General features: G+C 41.7%; 1 protein-coding gene and 1 non-coding gene across 2 annotated transcripts in view; one reads left to right on the top strand and one right to left on the bottom strand.

The window, feature by feature from the left end:
• Positions 1-11,433, bottom strand: part of PRRG1 (proline rich and Gla domain 1) — a 34,261-nt gene extending 22,828 nt beyond the window's left edge. The window contains exon 1 of the mRNA XM_050333420.1: positions 11,300-11,433. The gene's annotated coding sequence lies outside the window, so the exon portion shown is untranslated. The remainder of the gene's footprint in view (positions 1-11,299) is intronic.
• A 2,867-nt stretch (positions 11,434-14,300) lies between these two features.
• TRNAD-AUC (transfer RNA aspartic acid (anticodon AUC)) lies at positions 14,301-14,372 on the top strand. The gene has a single exon. It is a non-coding gene; the product is annotated as a tRNA-Asp (tRNA).
• The last annotated feature ends 251 nt before the right edge of the window (positions 14,373-14,623 follow it).

The raw sequence follows: 14,623 nt of genomic DNA, 5'->3' as shown, positions 1-14,623 counted from the left end.
TGGTGAACAATTAAATAAAGTTTCCACAACAGGATATGTTTTTATCCTGATCTTGTGTGGACACAAAAATAATGATACTGTGTTACTTATCTATTCTAGTTCTGCCCCAACCCCAATACCTTTTAACCAAATCTGACACTGGGATTTTTTATTGTGCTCCCATAAGTTTTCCATGAAAATCAATGACCAAAAAGAATAGAGAAAAACCATTAATGTTGTCACTGAAGTAGAGATGGGTTTACCAATTGTGGCAGTACTTCAGGAACCATAGCACCTCTAGTGGCTGTAAATCATTACCCATTTTGCCAGCAGAAAGGAGGTAGTTAGGAATCATAGCACTGTGTGCAGGACCAGCCACAGCCTGCATAGCCCTTTGCTAGCTGGGAGCTCAGATAAGCTGAAGAGATGAGAAGAGGGAAAGAGATGCTGGCAGTACATACATGGTGTCAGAATATTGTGGTAATTTGGACCAGTGGCTGGCTAATAAGGGTAGGCATGTTAGAGAATGGAGGAGAACTCAGATTAATAAAGCAGGAAAGGTCAAAAGGTAAAAGAAACACGAAAACAGCTTCATTATATGTCTGGTGCTCCCTGACCTAATTACTGTTTAAGTCTCAGCTTCCAAATCAAACTCAGGTTGTCAGACACTTGGATATCATCTATCCTAACCAAGGCTTCAATAGCCGGACTCTTTATCTGAAGCAATTACAGTGGCCGAGAATAATTACCTCTAAGTGCATAATAATTATCTCTATCCACGACTACAGTCGCATTAGCTAGGAATGCAGAGCAATAGGAGTGCACCTGAAGAACAAAACAGTTGGTACTGAGGACACTATTTACACAACACAGGTCGAGAATTTTACTTTGGGGCAGCTACAGTTTCATTCCATGAGCTGAGCACCCTGTGGCAGTGGGACTGCAGCAGGTGTGCTCTCGAAGAGCATCTTCTGGTTTACCTTCATCCAAAAATAATTTAGTCTGAGCGCTTTGAAATGATTCTGCAGCACAAACCAAAGCACAGTAAGTGGTGACAATTGGGAGATTTGCTTTCCAAGCACATTCCCAGTCTGAACCAAAATGCTACTGGAGATACATTCAACGTGTACTCTATGACTGCACTCAAAACATTAAGAAGCTATGAGGAAGGAAACTCTGTGTAAATGACTCCCCAGGAAAAACCAAAGGTTGTTGTGGGGTGATTGTGAATGTGTGGTAAAACTTTTTACAAAGCTACAAAATTATTTGACAAAAACAAAGGTAACATGAGGCTCTCCCTTGAGCAAAAACCCAAACCAAACAAAAAAGCTTCTCAAAAACAAAAACCCTCACCACAGTGAATAATGTTCTATGTTCTGTCTCTGGATTTCAAATGTTATGTTCTTACTGTGGAAATTAAATACTGCTAATACACAGGATACCACAGGGACCAAGCTAAGGCCAAAAACCAGAAATACCAGAGTGGTTGCTCTGAAACACCAGAAAAAGACACACACACAGATACCTAATCCAGGAACTAGGAGAAAACAAGGCCACTCCTCACTTCCCCAAAACCTCCACAAACAAAAAAGTACATTGTTCACACACCCAAAGACTGGAAACTTGCAATTACAGATTACAAAATTAACACACAGTTTATGATCACCATTATCAGTATTTACAGTAAGTTCCTCTCCAATATGTTACCAGCTTCTAAAATCATAAAGTAAAACACAAAGTCAATACACAAGAAGCTGGAGAAACTGCGTGATCCTTTTGCCATGCATTTAAAGGTGGATGAAGTATTAAATAAGATATTGATAAAATCTTATGTTATACTAGTAAGGTGACAGCTGCTCACTGAATAACTATCAAGCATTTTTAAATTGATAGTAAGATAAAACAAATCAGTGGACCTGCTAATGCTTTTCAAGAAAAAACCCCATATGACCTGTATCAGAATTGCTGCAGAATGTTTTCTTTATACCATGTTTTCACTCAACAGCCTCCCTAAATTAGATGGTCTGAATGTGCATTCATTTAATTTTCTTTCCCTATTTTGTCCCTGTTTTCAGACAAATGAAATGTTTGCATCTGTTTTGTAAATGATGATCAAGCCAACTTTCATTTTGTAGTTCAGACCATCTCCTGATGCTTTGCAGACAACAAACTGAGGAACAGTCAACTTCAGCTGAAAACTGGATTGTGTAGAGATTAAAAATTACATGTTACTATTTATATGGAAAGAAGAAAAAAAAAAAAAGAAAATATCCTTTGTGTTTAAATAATCACCATATAATAAACTCCTCAGTTCAGAGAAGGCAGACTTTGAGCTGCTCTACTTGTAACCTTTTATTGGTAACTACCTGGCTATGAAAGCAGGGAAGCAGTTCAGTGCCCAACAACTACATCCACTTCCTCTCCAAAGTGGTTTAAACTGGATTAGGACCAGGGGAGTATCTATCAGCACATAATACCACCACACAACCAGAAACTGAGCTGATAAATGGCAAGTGGTCTCTTGAACAGAACCTACTTACTATCTACAATCTCCCTTTTCATTGGCTCTGGGTCTCCCAAATCAACACATCAAAACTTTCAGAATAAGCAGAAAATAGATTATAACAGTGCCTTCTACCTTTTAAAAGTACTTACGGATTAGGGAGGAGAGAAATAAAACATAAAAAAGTAAAAAGAATGCTACCTTTACTTCAGATTGTATCTCTCCAGGCATGAGAGAAAAGGGCCAAGCAACAGTATCTGGTCACAGTTCATTCACTGAAAATGTAATTTCATTGCAGGTGCAGTGTTTGTCCACTGACAGAAGGTGACAAGATCAAAGCTAACAATGTACCATTTATTCTGCTCTGAAACTCTTATACACTTTCTTCTCCAACACAGCTTATAAAGCAAACCCATGACCTTGGTGTCACAAATAATACCTCTTACGGATTTTCCAATAACACAAACTGGCTGCACAAAATTCAGCCTCCAACTGTATCTAATATTCAAGTCTGCTCTTTTTCACAGAGAGACCTGACAATTCCATACATTTGAAAAAGATTATCCTCAATTCACTGAAGTTTTCCCTGAAATTATTACAATACTGTGAAAGGCAAGGAGCAATAGCTACTTTTGAAAATCAGTTTCCCTCTAAACTACCAGTATTTTTCAAGTAGCTATTAAAGAATCCCAGAAAGATTCTAGCTCTCAGAACGTGCACTTTTGTTGTAAAAAGAAACCTGGATAATTTCACATTGGCATCTTCGTTTTGCATGCAATAATTTTATGGCAAACATAAGCCTACTTCTCCATAAAGTTTATTTTGCTTTTCTGTGATGAGGCAAATGTACTGCTCTGTACAGATATTGCATTTAGCACTTATTTGGTAGGCCAACATCTAACTCCTCATCTATTTGAGAAAAATTAACCCAAACCCAATAAAAAGTAATTTCTTTGTGAAGTGCTAAACTAAACTAGAGAAATGTGCAGACAAAGCCTTCTCTTTCAAGCATTTACACACTGTCAGCATGCTTCAATATAAATTTCCACCCTGCCTGTCTTCCCCTGAAGCAATGCATACATGACCACATTTCAGAGCATGTTTTAATGGGATTTTCCAGTCAACCAAAAATCAAATTGCATAGAAGTTATGAAAGAGTCATAAACACATTTTTCATCTTATTGAATTATATGGTAACTAGGGAAAAGATAATGAGGCACAACTCCTTTGCAGATTTTATTAAATTTTCTGTCACACTGGAAAATTGCATAAAGAGAGTGCACAAAAGTTGTACACCACCAGAATCCAAAGAACAGCTACAGTAAAACAGAAGGGTAAATGGTCCTACAAAACATGGAAAAAAATGTTTTAAATACTATTATTTCCCTCTCTCAGCACCCACATCCATTACCCCTCACATCAACTTTACCTGGATTTCTAAATACATTAAGATACACACTATTTTACTGCATTGCACTTCATTTTCTTCTGAGTAGGATTTGAACAAACCTACACCCAGAAGTACTCCAGCTCATTAACACGTTTGGCTTACACATGATGTTTTGGCTCCTTGAAGAGGAGTCAGGGAATTTTACCTCCTTTCCTGCCTCGGATACCCACTCTTTCCTGAGGATCAGCCCCCCAGTGTGGGCTGATGCAGTCCTGTGCTCTGCACCAGAGCTTTGCCCCCTCCCACCAACCTCCCTCTTCTCCTCTATCCCCTTCCTCTCTAGAACAGCAGCAGAAAGGAAATATGAACTTTCTGTTCATATTTCTGTATCTGCCACCAAAGCTAACCTCTCAGGGAGTTAGTTTTGCATCCCTGCTTAGCTACCTTGTAGCCTCTAAAACACAGATTAAATTTGGTTTAGTAAGACTGTAGTCAAGGATGAATTTTTATTTTAAATGGGTGTAATTCTGCAAGAATCACTAAAAATTCAAAAATTGAAAACATCAACAGTATTTCTTTTCAAAGGGTGTTAACACAGTTTTTCTATTTCATGATTGTTTTCATTCAGGGCTTTGTGTTGTCCTCCAGGTCCAAAAACTTTACTCATTGGCCCTTTCCAATCAATTACTACGGAACAGCAGAAAACCTTAAATTCATGGAAGTTTTCCTAAAGAAAGCACACTGGTCTAGAAGATGGAGGCATTCTGAACATCGTAGTTTGAGAGAAGACTGGAAGATGAATTAACATCTAATTCAAACTGTCATTTATGAAGAACTAAATATCCCAGTAAAGCTCTAAGTCAGAGCTGATCAATCACACAGCATAAATCCATACAAAACAAAGCTGCATAAGTTCCAGCAGTCACAGAACTACCAGTATCAGGTCATACTTATAAAGAGTTTTCTGCACTTTTCAGCACTGTGATAACACAAGTGCAGCTCCCCAAACGAAAACAATAATTCTACTGTTGCTCTTCTACTCCTTACGAAGTGATTCAGTACAATACCCATTCTGCCTGAGTAGGAAGCACAAAAAAGTATGTAACAAAAACAATGCAGAGGATGTTCACTTTAGAAATCTGTTTTAAAAGATTTAGGGCAAAAAAATTTTACACATATTAAGAGATCCTAACATTGATATACCAAATTAATGTGTCAAATTTGCATGTATGCAATCAACCATATTTGAAGACATAATTTATCTTAATTGTGTCAAAAGCATACACAGAATTAAAATAAAGTTAGCTCTTGAAAACTTCACTCACAACTGACAGATCCTCTACAGAATGTAAAATGTCTAACATTTTGTTCTTGGAAGATTTAAAGGGTGTTCCCCCACACCTCCACGAAGCTGAACACATGGAAACTCTCCACGCAGAGAACGTGGAGGAGTCTTCTAATACAAAGAAATACATCACTGCTATTTTTTAGATCTGGTAACTCATTCACTCAAGTTCACTGAAGAAGTCACTGGAGAAATCCTAGACATGCAGCTCGTCAGCTGCTACATCTCTACCTTTTGTGTTTCTGGTGTAGATCACCCACACAAAATTTCATAGAATGACAGTGCAGCCCAGGATGGAAGGAACTTTGAAAGATTTGTCTGGTCCAACTTTTTGTGAGAAAGGGAGCCCTGTTGTAGAGGTTATCTACCACCCTTGTCCAGCTGCATCCTGGAAAGCTCCAGTCACTGGGACTTCACCATGTTCCTGGGCAGGTTGTTCCAGTAAATGACTGATCTCATTGTAAAATATTTCTTTCTTACACTGAGATGAAAACTTTGACCAAACCTTTGCCAAGAGTTGCTAAAGAATGGCTACAGTGAAAGTGCTTTGATACTTCCATCTGAAACAACTTCAGATGAGCTTGTAGTTGGGCACTTCTTTACAGTTCACCCTAAGTGGCCTCTCCATGGAAGACGAGTTTGTTCACCTTTCTTCTCACTTTCTGACTTTGACCCCTTGGTCTGTTCACTGAGTTCTTGGCCCTTTTGAGGGACTTGCTTGTACCTTCCCTCTTGAGCCATTTGCTGCTGTTCTTCAAAGACGTCAGCAGAGGAAGACACTGACACCCTGCTGCTTCACTGATGGCTCTGCAGTCAGCACTCACATCAATCCCAGCTAAAATTGCTGTCTGAGAAGGTGGTCCCACACACAGAGACACACAGACTCACTTCACCGAGTCAGCACAAGTTCTGGCTGGTAGCCCCCAGTGGAAAAGCTTTTTGTGTGCATGTGTGTCAGGATGCTTGTTCTGCAATAAAACAGATCAGCTCCCTGGTTCAGCTGACTGCAGAGCATTAAGAATGCTAGTGCCAGCACAAGGGAAGCAGTCAAAACACAAAACCTGGCAAGGATGGCGTGGAAAAGGAAGAACTCCTGTTTTCAGGCAGCAGGAGAAGCTTAGATCACTTAAGCTGCTTACCCAGCCACACACTCAGTGTGCCATGCCTTTATTTTGCTGCTGCCCGCAGCTCTGACAACCAGGAGTAACAAACAGAAAATAGTACAGTGAGTCCGTTCCATTTCTGATACTCAGAGCTGCTCAGCAGTATTGAAATGAAATGTCATGGACCATGCTAATTTCAGCTGCCATAGGAGAAATCTATAGGAAAAGCAGCAAGAGATTTAGCTGATAATCCTGCTGCTGAAACCTCATTTAGCCCTTCCCCGTAGCCATGAGAATGAACACTAGGGACTGAAAGTTAAAACAGAAAGTTGCTTCTCCTCCCAGGTTTATTTGGCAAATAGGTTGAAGAGTAAAAGTCTGCAAATAAAAGCCAGAGAATACACACAAGGTCAGTCAATGGCTCACTGATAAACCTCGGGGTCCAGCCAGGTGCTAAAGTTCACATGTCTGATGAAGCCACCACTCATGAATTTTCCTGGCAGAATTCCATAAACTGCCTCGCACCAGCGAGCTGACAAATTCACACTTTGAGTCATTCTTTAATGCCAAGTAGGAAACAGTCAGAAACACAGTTAATTACAATAAATATTGCTGTTTAGGCAGTTAAGTTAAACAGTTAATTTAGCAATAGGGATTTTAACAAGGAATTGCTGTAAAGTGAGTCTTGAAACTGGTTCATGGCATCCATTGTTACACTACAGGAACACAAAGAGCTTGGCAAAACAGGAACATCCAGAATTACAACAAAAGGGTATAACATCTTGGGGTAAACAAAAAAACCAAAAAATATCACCTACCCTACAGTTCTGGAAAATATAGATGTTCTGCAGTTTCAGGCAAGCAATAAAATGAGCACTTCACCAGGATTAGGAAGCTTTATCTACAATAAACTACTCCAGTCCTACACTTCACATGGTCTTTCCGGATTTTAGCATCACTTAATTTGGCCACTCTTGGGAGTAATCACAGTGGCACAGACTGACCACTAAAACGAGAAACTGGAAATATGTTGAGTGTGTGACCTTAGAGCATGAGATGACAGTCTTCAAAAGTCATTTCAAAAGGGACATGAGAAGGCTGATTTAATGCTTTAAATGAAACACTCCACTGAGCAGGTACACAACACTGTGATGTGTAAAAGGCAAGGAACCTCAAAGATCTTTCAAGATGCAATTGCAGAGTCTCTCCCCATGTCAAGACATCTACTCTCAAATAATATTTGCACAAAGAAGCACTGTTGGTTTGAAAATGGGCAGCACTTGTGCTCCTGTACTGTCCAGGAATCTCAGCCCTGGAAGCTAGCTCCAGTATTTTGGGCTGTGTAAATATATTTCTTGTCTGATTTTACGTATTTATTTCTGAGCAGATCCATAATTTTTATCCAAAATTGAAGATATTTTACATAATGATCATCTAATACTAAATATAAGTGAGACTGAAATACATATAAAATAGCTCTCAACAGATATGTTTCCTAAGCAAAGGTAAATCCATGGTGTGATTTTAGGTGGTTAGGATGTAATTTCTCTACCTTCCAGTATGAAGACAGGCATCACTTTTGAAATGTAGCTATTTTAACAATGGTATTCAGAAACCTTGATTAAAACACAGATTAGTTGATAATCAGTACCATCAAAAGTGTTGGCAAAGGAAAGAATGGGTTAAGTGTATTTCAGACCTCACAAATGCACATCAAATTTTGTTTAACAAGAATCAATAAACCAAACAAAGGTAAACAAGGAAAGGGCTGGGTACTGCCAGATTAGACTTTAAAAGGTCAAATAGTTACCAACATCTGAACTCAAAAATAGCTGGCAGGAGAACAGAGGCGAGACATTAGGTCATTCAGTCCACTCCCTTGCCAGCTCTGTAGGGTTCTCTACTGCATAATGCAAATGCTTTTGTTTATAGTGTGGAAGAGGAGAGGAAGCAAGGGTGGGGGAAGAAATCAGATTGTCTTTGGAGGCTGAAGCAAATCAACCATTAAAGAAACACCAGCCAGAGAAAGGCAGCATCCTGGAAACAACAGCTGATGGGAATTCATGCAGGAGAAAGATGGAAACCAGCAGCAAAGTTCAGGATTGAGTTGAGAAACTGAAAGCAAAAGCTGCCAACAGGATGTGCAAAAAAATTTAAGATTCTTGCCCATAGGAAATTTGGTGTCATTTGCTGAGTAAATGGGAAGAAATGAGGCACAGAAGATTTACTGGAATAATAGAAGAGGAAGTGGAAGGGTAAAATAGCTTAGGTTTTTTCCCAGTACTCATACTGGGGGTAAGTGGTACCAACCACCTTTCTAGTTCCTTCCCCTCCAGCTGTTTCTAAGAGCCAGGAAAGAGTCAAAGTAAGATAAGGTTTTTTCCAACCCAAATAATTTTGTGATCTGCCTCATCAGATGAATATGGAAACGGTTACACTATCACAAGTAAGGGAGGTCACAGAGGTAGGCAGAACAAAATGATGGACAAGACAATAAGGGGAAAAGGGAGCTGTTTAAAATGACAGAGAAAACCAAAATATTCACAATGCTGTAGCTCTGAAATAAGTTAACAGTGTCCCAAAGTATATTTTATCGTGCTTTTGCCATAGAATTCATTTCTGATTCTAGATAAATTACCTAAAAATGCTGTTTCAAAGTGGACACCAACCACATACATTTTTTTAGGGATGCCTCTCTCAAAATCTGAGTTCTTGATCTGCAAAAGCAGCATAAGCTTAAAGCAGATATTAAATTTATTTGCACCTGTACACTATAAACCAGGACACTGAACTCAGTGCTCTGAAAAAGATCAGATCCTACCTGGACCAAATTTGGTCTCCATAATTTTATCTTTCATTCTTCATGTGGAATGGAAAGATATCTTAGGAGAGTTTTGTCAGTTACGGGGGGAATTTGTCAAGTACTGAGGTACCAAGGTGATAAGCACAACAGAAGACACAAGGAAATTTGGGATTCCATAGTCAAAGCAGAATTTGATGCAGATTTGAGTCACATTCAGAAAATGTCTCGACCTCACACAACCAAATTAATAAGGATGAGACCAAAATACTTCATCTCTTTAACAGCTTGAGTATAACAGGATTTTTTACACAATACACAATATGTTATAACTTAATAGAAAACTGTGTGTTCAGTCTGGATGTATGAAGAGACTGAATTAAAGTTAAGAACTTCAGTTCTCCATTTTTGAGTCATTCTGGAGATTACACTATTAGTATAGTTACTGTGACTGTGTGTAACTAGCAACTTCTAATGAAAGAAAACTGATGTCACCAAGTTATAATCTCAACACCTGCATTATAACCAGATGCAATGCTTTGCTGTTTTGAGCTAATATATTAGTTGGACAAACTTCTGGATGAACCTGTGTGAGAAACGGATGTTTCACCAAGGAATTTCTTGTTATTTGCTAATTCCAAGAAAACAGATACTCAGGAATCCCAGGTTCTAGCCTGATCTGTTTGGGAAATAGAGTTTTCTAGTCTAAGAGAGGTTGAAATGGGATGGCTGAACACGTGACTAAAAATCTCACTCTTGTTTCCACGCAGTGCTCATAAATTCCCTGTCCCCTCTTCTCTGGCTTCTAATTTCATTCCCCTAGTGCAGCAAGAACTACTCTTGCAATCTCATTCACCTTTACTGGCTAAGGCTCCTCAGACTGCTCATCACCTCTTGCACTTGTAAACCTCCCCCACAACTGCTTTTATCAATGGCACTCCCTCTGTTCAACACACGAGCCAGAATGCTCGACATCACAGTTGCACAACCCCTTTAGACAGGTCTGTCTCTGCCTATGTTTATGCATTGAAAAAAAATTTATATTCATACCTACTCATTTATGTACGACAAAAATAAACTCTTTCCCTTCCCATCACACGTTTCCTTGAGCCAGTATAAGCTCCCTGATGGCAGTGCAGAGAAACAGACGTGATCACTAACTAGGTTAATCAGAAAGTGTTTATAAGGTCACTGTGAATCTGTGGGTAATGCTCTGTGCCACTTCACTCCACTGCTGCATAAACAATGGTGCCAAGCATGGGGAGAGGATGGTACAAAGGGTGACAACGAGCAGCCCAGGGGGCAGAAAAAGCATGACTTCAGTGACAGCAACAGCCAATAGTAATAATAAATTTAAGGTCTTGATTTTAATCTAGAACACCAACATCTGCATAACTGTCCCTCTTCTCTTCCCGAACTTAACGATGAAAACTTAAAATAGTCTTCTTCCCTGGCCCCATTCCTCTCCGTTTTGTTCCCAACAAGCCCTGGCTCTCTCACCCCTCAACCAATGCAACACTGAAGCCCAGTTTCAACTGTGATGACACCGAGGCTCCCTCTGCCCCTGCTGTTTCCTGTGGATGTGGATACATTGTCCCCTTGCCAGCTCCAGGCCCGGGAGAGGGTCCATGAGACTCCGGGTCGGGGGTCGGGCTCGTTCCCCAAACACCCCTTCCCATTCCCAGCATCTCCGGCTTCAGCCCAGCCCCGGGCACGGCAGCCCAAACACGGGCGGGGTCTGGGGGTGACCCTGCCCAAAGCGCACAGAGTTTTAACAGGAATACGAAAACTTCAGATGGCCGTGGCTTTGTTTGGGTGGTGGCGTTTTTTGAAACTTCAGAGAAAAACCTATCAGCTGCCTGTCTCGGAGACAGCCACTAACCTCTCCCGAAAGACAAACTCCGCAGGATTCTTCCTTTGTTCGCTACAGTCCACACATTTTCGTCCCCGGCTTAACTGGAAACGGCAAACCCCCTAAGAGAAGTTTTCCGGGCGGCTCCCGGAGCTCGGCGAGGGGCGCCGGGACACGTCCCACCCTCGCTCCCTTCCGAGGGTCTCCCCGCGCAGCCCCCACACGGGACCCCCGCCCCGGGCGCACCCGCCGGGCACCGCCCCGGCCGCTCCCCCCGCTCCCCTCGGCGGGCAGCCCCTGTTCCCCCCGCGGACGCCCCGCACTCACCGCCGCCCGGGCGAGGCTCCGGAGCCGGGCCGGGGGTGCCGGGCCGGGCTGTCCCAGCGCTGCCGCCACAGCTCCCGCTGCGCGCTCGGAGAGCGGGCGACGCCTCCGCGCATGCGCCCGGGAGCGGCCGTGAGACGGGGAGAGACTGAGGGCGACCCGGGGGAGCTCCTGCCCGTTCCCATTCCCGTTCCCTTTCCCGTTCCCCGCCGCCCCTCTGCTCCCCCGTGCCTTAAGCCCAAGCCCTTTCCACAGCTGGCCCTGGCAGGGTGATCTCTTCAGCCTCCCCCATCGGCACCTTCCCGCGGCCGCAGCCCCAGCGGATCGCGGTGGTCGCCTCAGAGCTGCCCGGCTGAACCCATCCGCGCAAGGGGTTTTCAGGCTTAGAGTTTGTACCAGTTTGTGCGTATAACAGAATCGCAGGATCAGTTAGGTGGGAAAAGACCTCTGAGATCATCCAGTCCGGCTTATGAGCGAACACCACCTCGTCAACCAGGCCATGGCCCTGAGTGACATGTCCAGTCCTTCCTTAAACACCTCCGGGGTCGGTGGCTCCATCACCTCCCTGGGCAGCCCGTTCCAATGTTTAATCACCCTTCTTGTGGAGAAATTCCTCCTAATGTACAGCATGTATGTAGATACACACAGTCTATTCTTCTTGCAGAGAAGCAACACACACTACACGCAGGTGCGCACACACACACGATGGTACATGTGGTCTTCCATGGAGAGCTAAAAATTACACAAAACCTCGTGATTTTCTCCTTCAGTGTGTCCCCAAGGGTGGTTGCACGGACCCGTGGGCTTGTTTTCCCAGAGTTCTGGGCTTTTGGATGCGCTTGGATCTCGCCACCCTGGAAGGTGCATTTCAGGAACCCTAAACCCCCTCATAGTTCACATTAAAAATTGAAGGTTCCACATTAAAAATTTAATTGGCTCTTTGCGCTGCCCAGAATTCATCTGAAACCAAACTCTCTCAAACCAGAGAGTTTGATAGCTTACTTTTGTTTGTGACTAGCACCTTTATTTTTGCCTCTGATTTTTAATGGCTGTGTATGGAAAGAGGATAAAGCTCCTCAGAAAATTCACAGTAAATGAATAATCCCTACCTGACTTCAAAGGTGCTGTTGTCAGTGATGCATTGGCCTGGTTATAAATTACTTTGCAAAGATTCACAGAAATAACAGCTTGGCTTGCCAGAAGAAAGACTGAGGTCTAAATGGTGTGGAGCATAAAATACCATTTATTCCGTGAAGCTCTCTATAAATATGCAGAGGTTTTTGAAGTTTACATTGCTGCTGTCTTCATGTTCAGTACTCTGTGGCTTCAATTTTTAGTATTACTATGTTGTATAGCAGTACTTTTTACCTTTAATTTTATATTCACAGACAGCTGACAATCATCAGAAAAGGAATGAGGTTATAGTACAATCACAGAAATGTTGAGGGAGTGGAAAGGTGAGACACAGTTTACAATAGTTCAGACGTGTCTCAGCTTCTTTAATGGATCTTGACCTATAATAAAACTTAATGCTTTTGTTTGTGTCAAGTCAGAACTGACACGGAGACCATCAGGTTTTAAACAAAAGAAATTGCATTAATGTGTCTGACAGTTCTTTGACAAAATTATTTAGAAATTTGAATCCCTAAAAATAATGGGAGACAGAATACCTCTGCTCTTTTAAAGAGAGGCACACCCCATCAGAGGTTAAGTATCCAAGAGAAGTGAATTTACATCTGCCTTTCTTGAAGAAGCAGAAAGTTTTCCTGTAATAATTTACTAATGCTTGCTACAGGTTGTTTGAATATGCTGTGTTCAACCGTATCTGTTTAACTTCTTAGCAGGTGGTTGGGAAATAACCAGGAAAGGCAATAGATGAAAAATTTATTTGTAAGGGTCAGGAGGCAATATTTAACTTAATAATTATGCAGCTTTTTCTTCCTTGATTCCAGATGCATTGCACAGTTTGTTTGTGAAGGCTGGGAGCCAAAAGCTCAAAAGGACTATGAAAAAGTTAGAAAATACTGTGAGCAGAGGACAAGAAATGTCATGGCCATATTGGAAGAGAGAAAACTGTGACTGAGCCTTGCTGAAAGGAGTGGAGGCAGAAAAGCAGACCAATACTTGAGTAGAACTTGTTGGGGAATCTTACAATTATGTGGACTTTTTCCTCAGAAATTAACCAATTTTAAGGATATAATTTAATAAAATTTTAACTGGGAGAGGTACTTGGTCCATGGTGGAATTTTCTGATAGAAGGAGATGCATTAGGATGGATAGTAATTTTGCTGTGTAAGTACTTTCCTTCGATTTTTGAAAATTAATTCAAATCCTGGCTTTTCTACTTTGAATAAATGAGGTGGGGAAACATTTGGGTCCCTCTTCTTGGAGATGTCTCACTTCATACAAACAATTAAGTATTCATGAGAATAGCAGTAGTAAACCCACCTGAATGTCCTAACTTCCTGTTGAGCTGAATAATTCTCAGTTCTCAAAAAAAGCCTTAAACCTCAGGGTTTTTTCCCAACTTGTGTCATGGTGCAGAATAATTCAAATAAATTTGAATTTTCATTTCATATCTGCTTTCATCTCTAAGAGTAAACAGGGATTTGATTTTAAAAAGACTGTCATGGGCAATTACACAGTTGCTTCTAAGTCCAGGGTACCTCAGGAGGTTCACTCCTGGGTCATGAAGAAAGTGATACGAAAGTGAGAATCCAGCCAGACCTTTCTGAGGTGAAATAATTATCATTATCATGCAGCTCAGGAGCAGGATAAGGAGTGGGAGAAACAAGTATTTTGTCTGAAGGGAGATGGAAATTCAAAAGCTATTGCAGTAAAAGAACTGAGAAGACTTAAAAAGTGGAAAGAAGCAGAGTTTTGTCTAGCACAATAACTGTGATACTGAACTGTTTTCTAGAAAGATATATTCTGGTATATACCCTAAATTTAGGCACAGCATATAAGGAAGTGTACACTACAAAGTCATCTTTTTTTTTTTGAGGCCCTGGTGGTCTAGGGGTAAAGGCGCCGCGCTATCACCGCGGAGACCCGGGTTCGATTCCCGGTCAGGGCCACTCCCGGGCAGGTGGGGCTCGTTAGCCCTTAAAGGCAACCCACCTACATCCTAAGGACCTCGCTGCCACCGTCCAAGCTCGCTTGGCCCCGGCAGATGAACCTTAGGATTATAGGGTGGGCTCAGTTCCGCGCACACTGTGTCTCACCTAAAAAATCCAATGCGCAGGCTGGAAGGTGGAAAGACCTTCCCTGGATCTTCGCTCGCGAAGACTGGCCATTATTATATTAATATGATATGAGTAAAGACAC

This window comes from Myiozetetes cayanensis, unplaced genomic scaffold, assembly GCF_022539395.1.
Source record: "Myiozetetes cayanensis isolate MyiCay16 unplaced genomic scaffold, myiCay2020 scf5-8, whole genome shotgun sequence".
In the NCBI taxonomy this organism is placed as follows: Eukaryota; Metazoa; Chordata; class Aves; order Passeriformes; family Tyrannidae; genus Myiozetetes; species Myiozetetes cayanensis.
The sequence above is the reverse complement of the archived record's forward strand: the minus strand, read 5'-3'. Positions and strand labels throughout refer to the sequence as shown.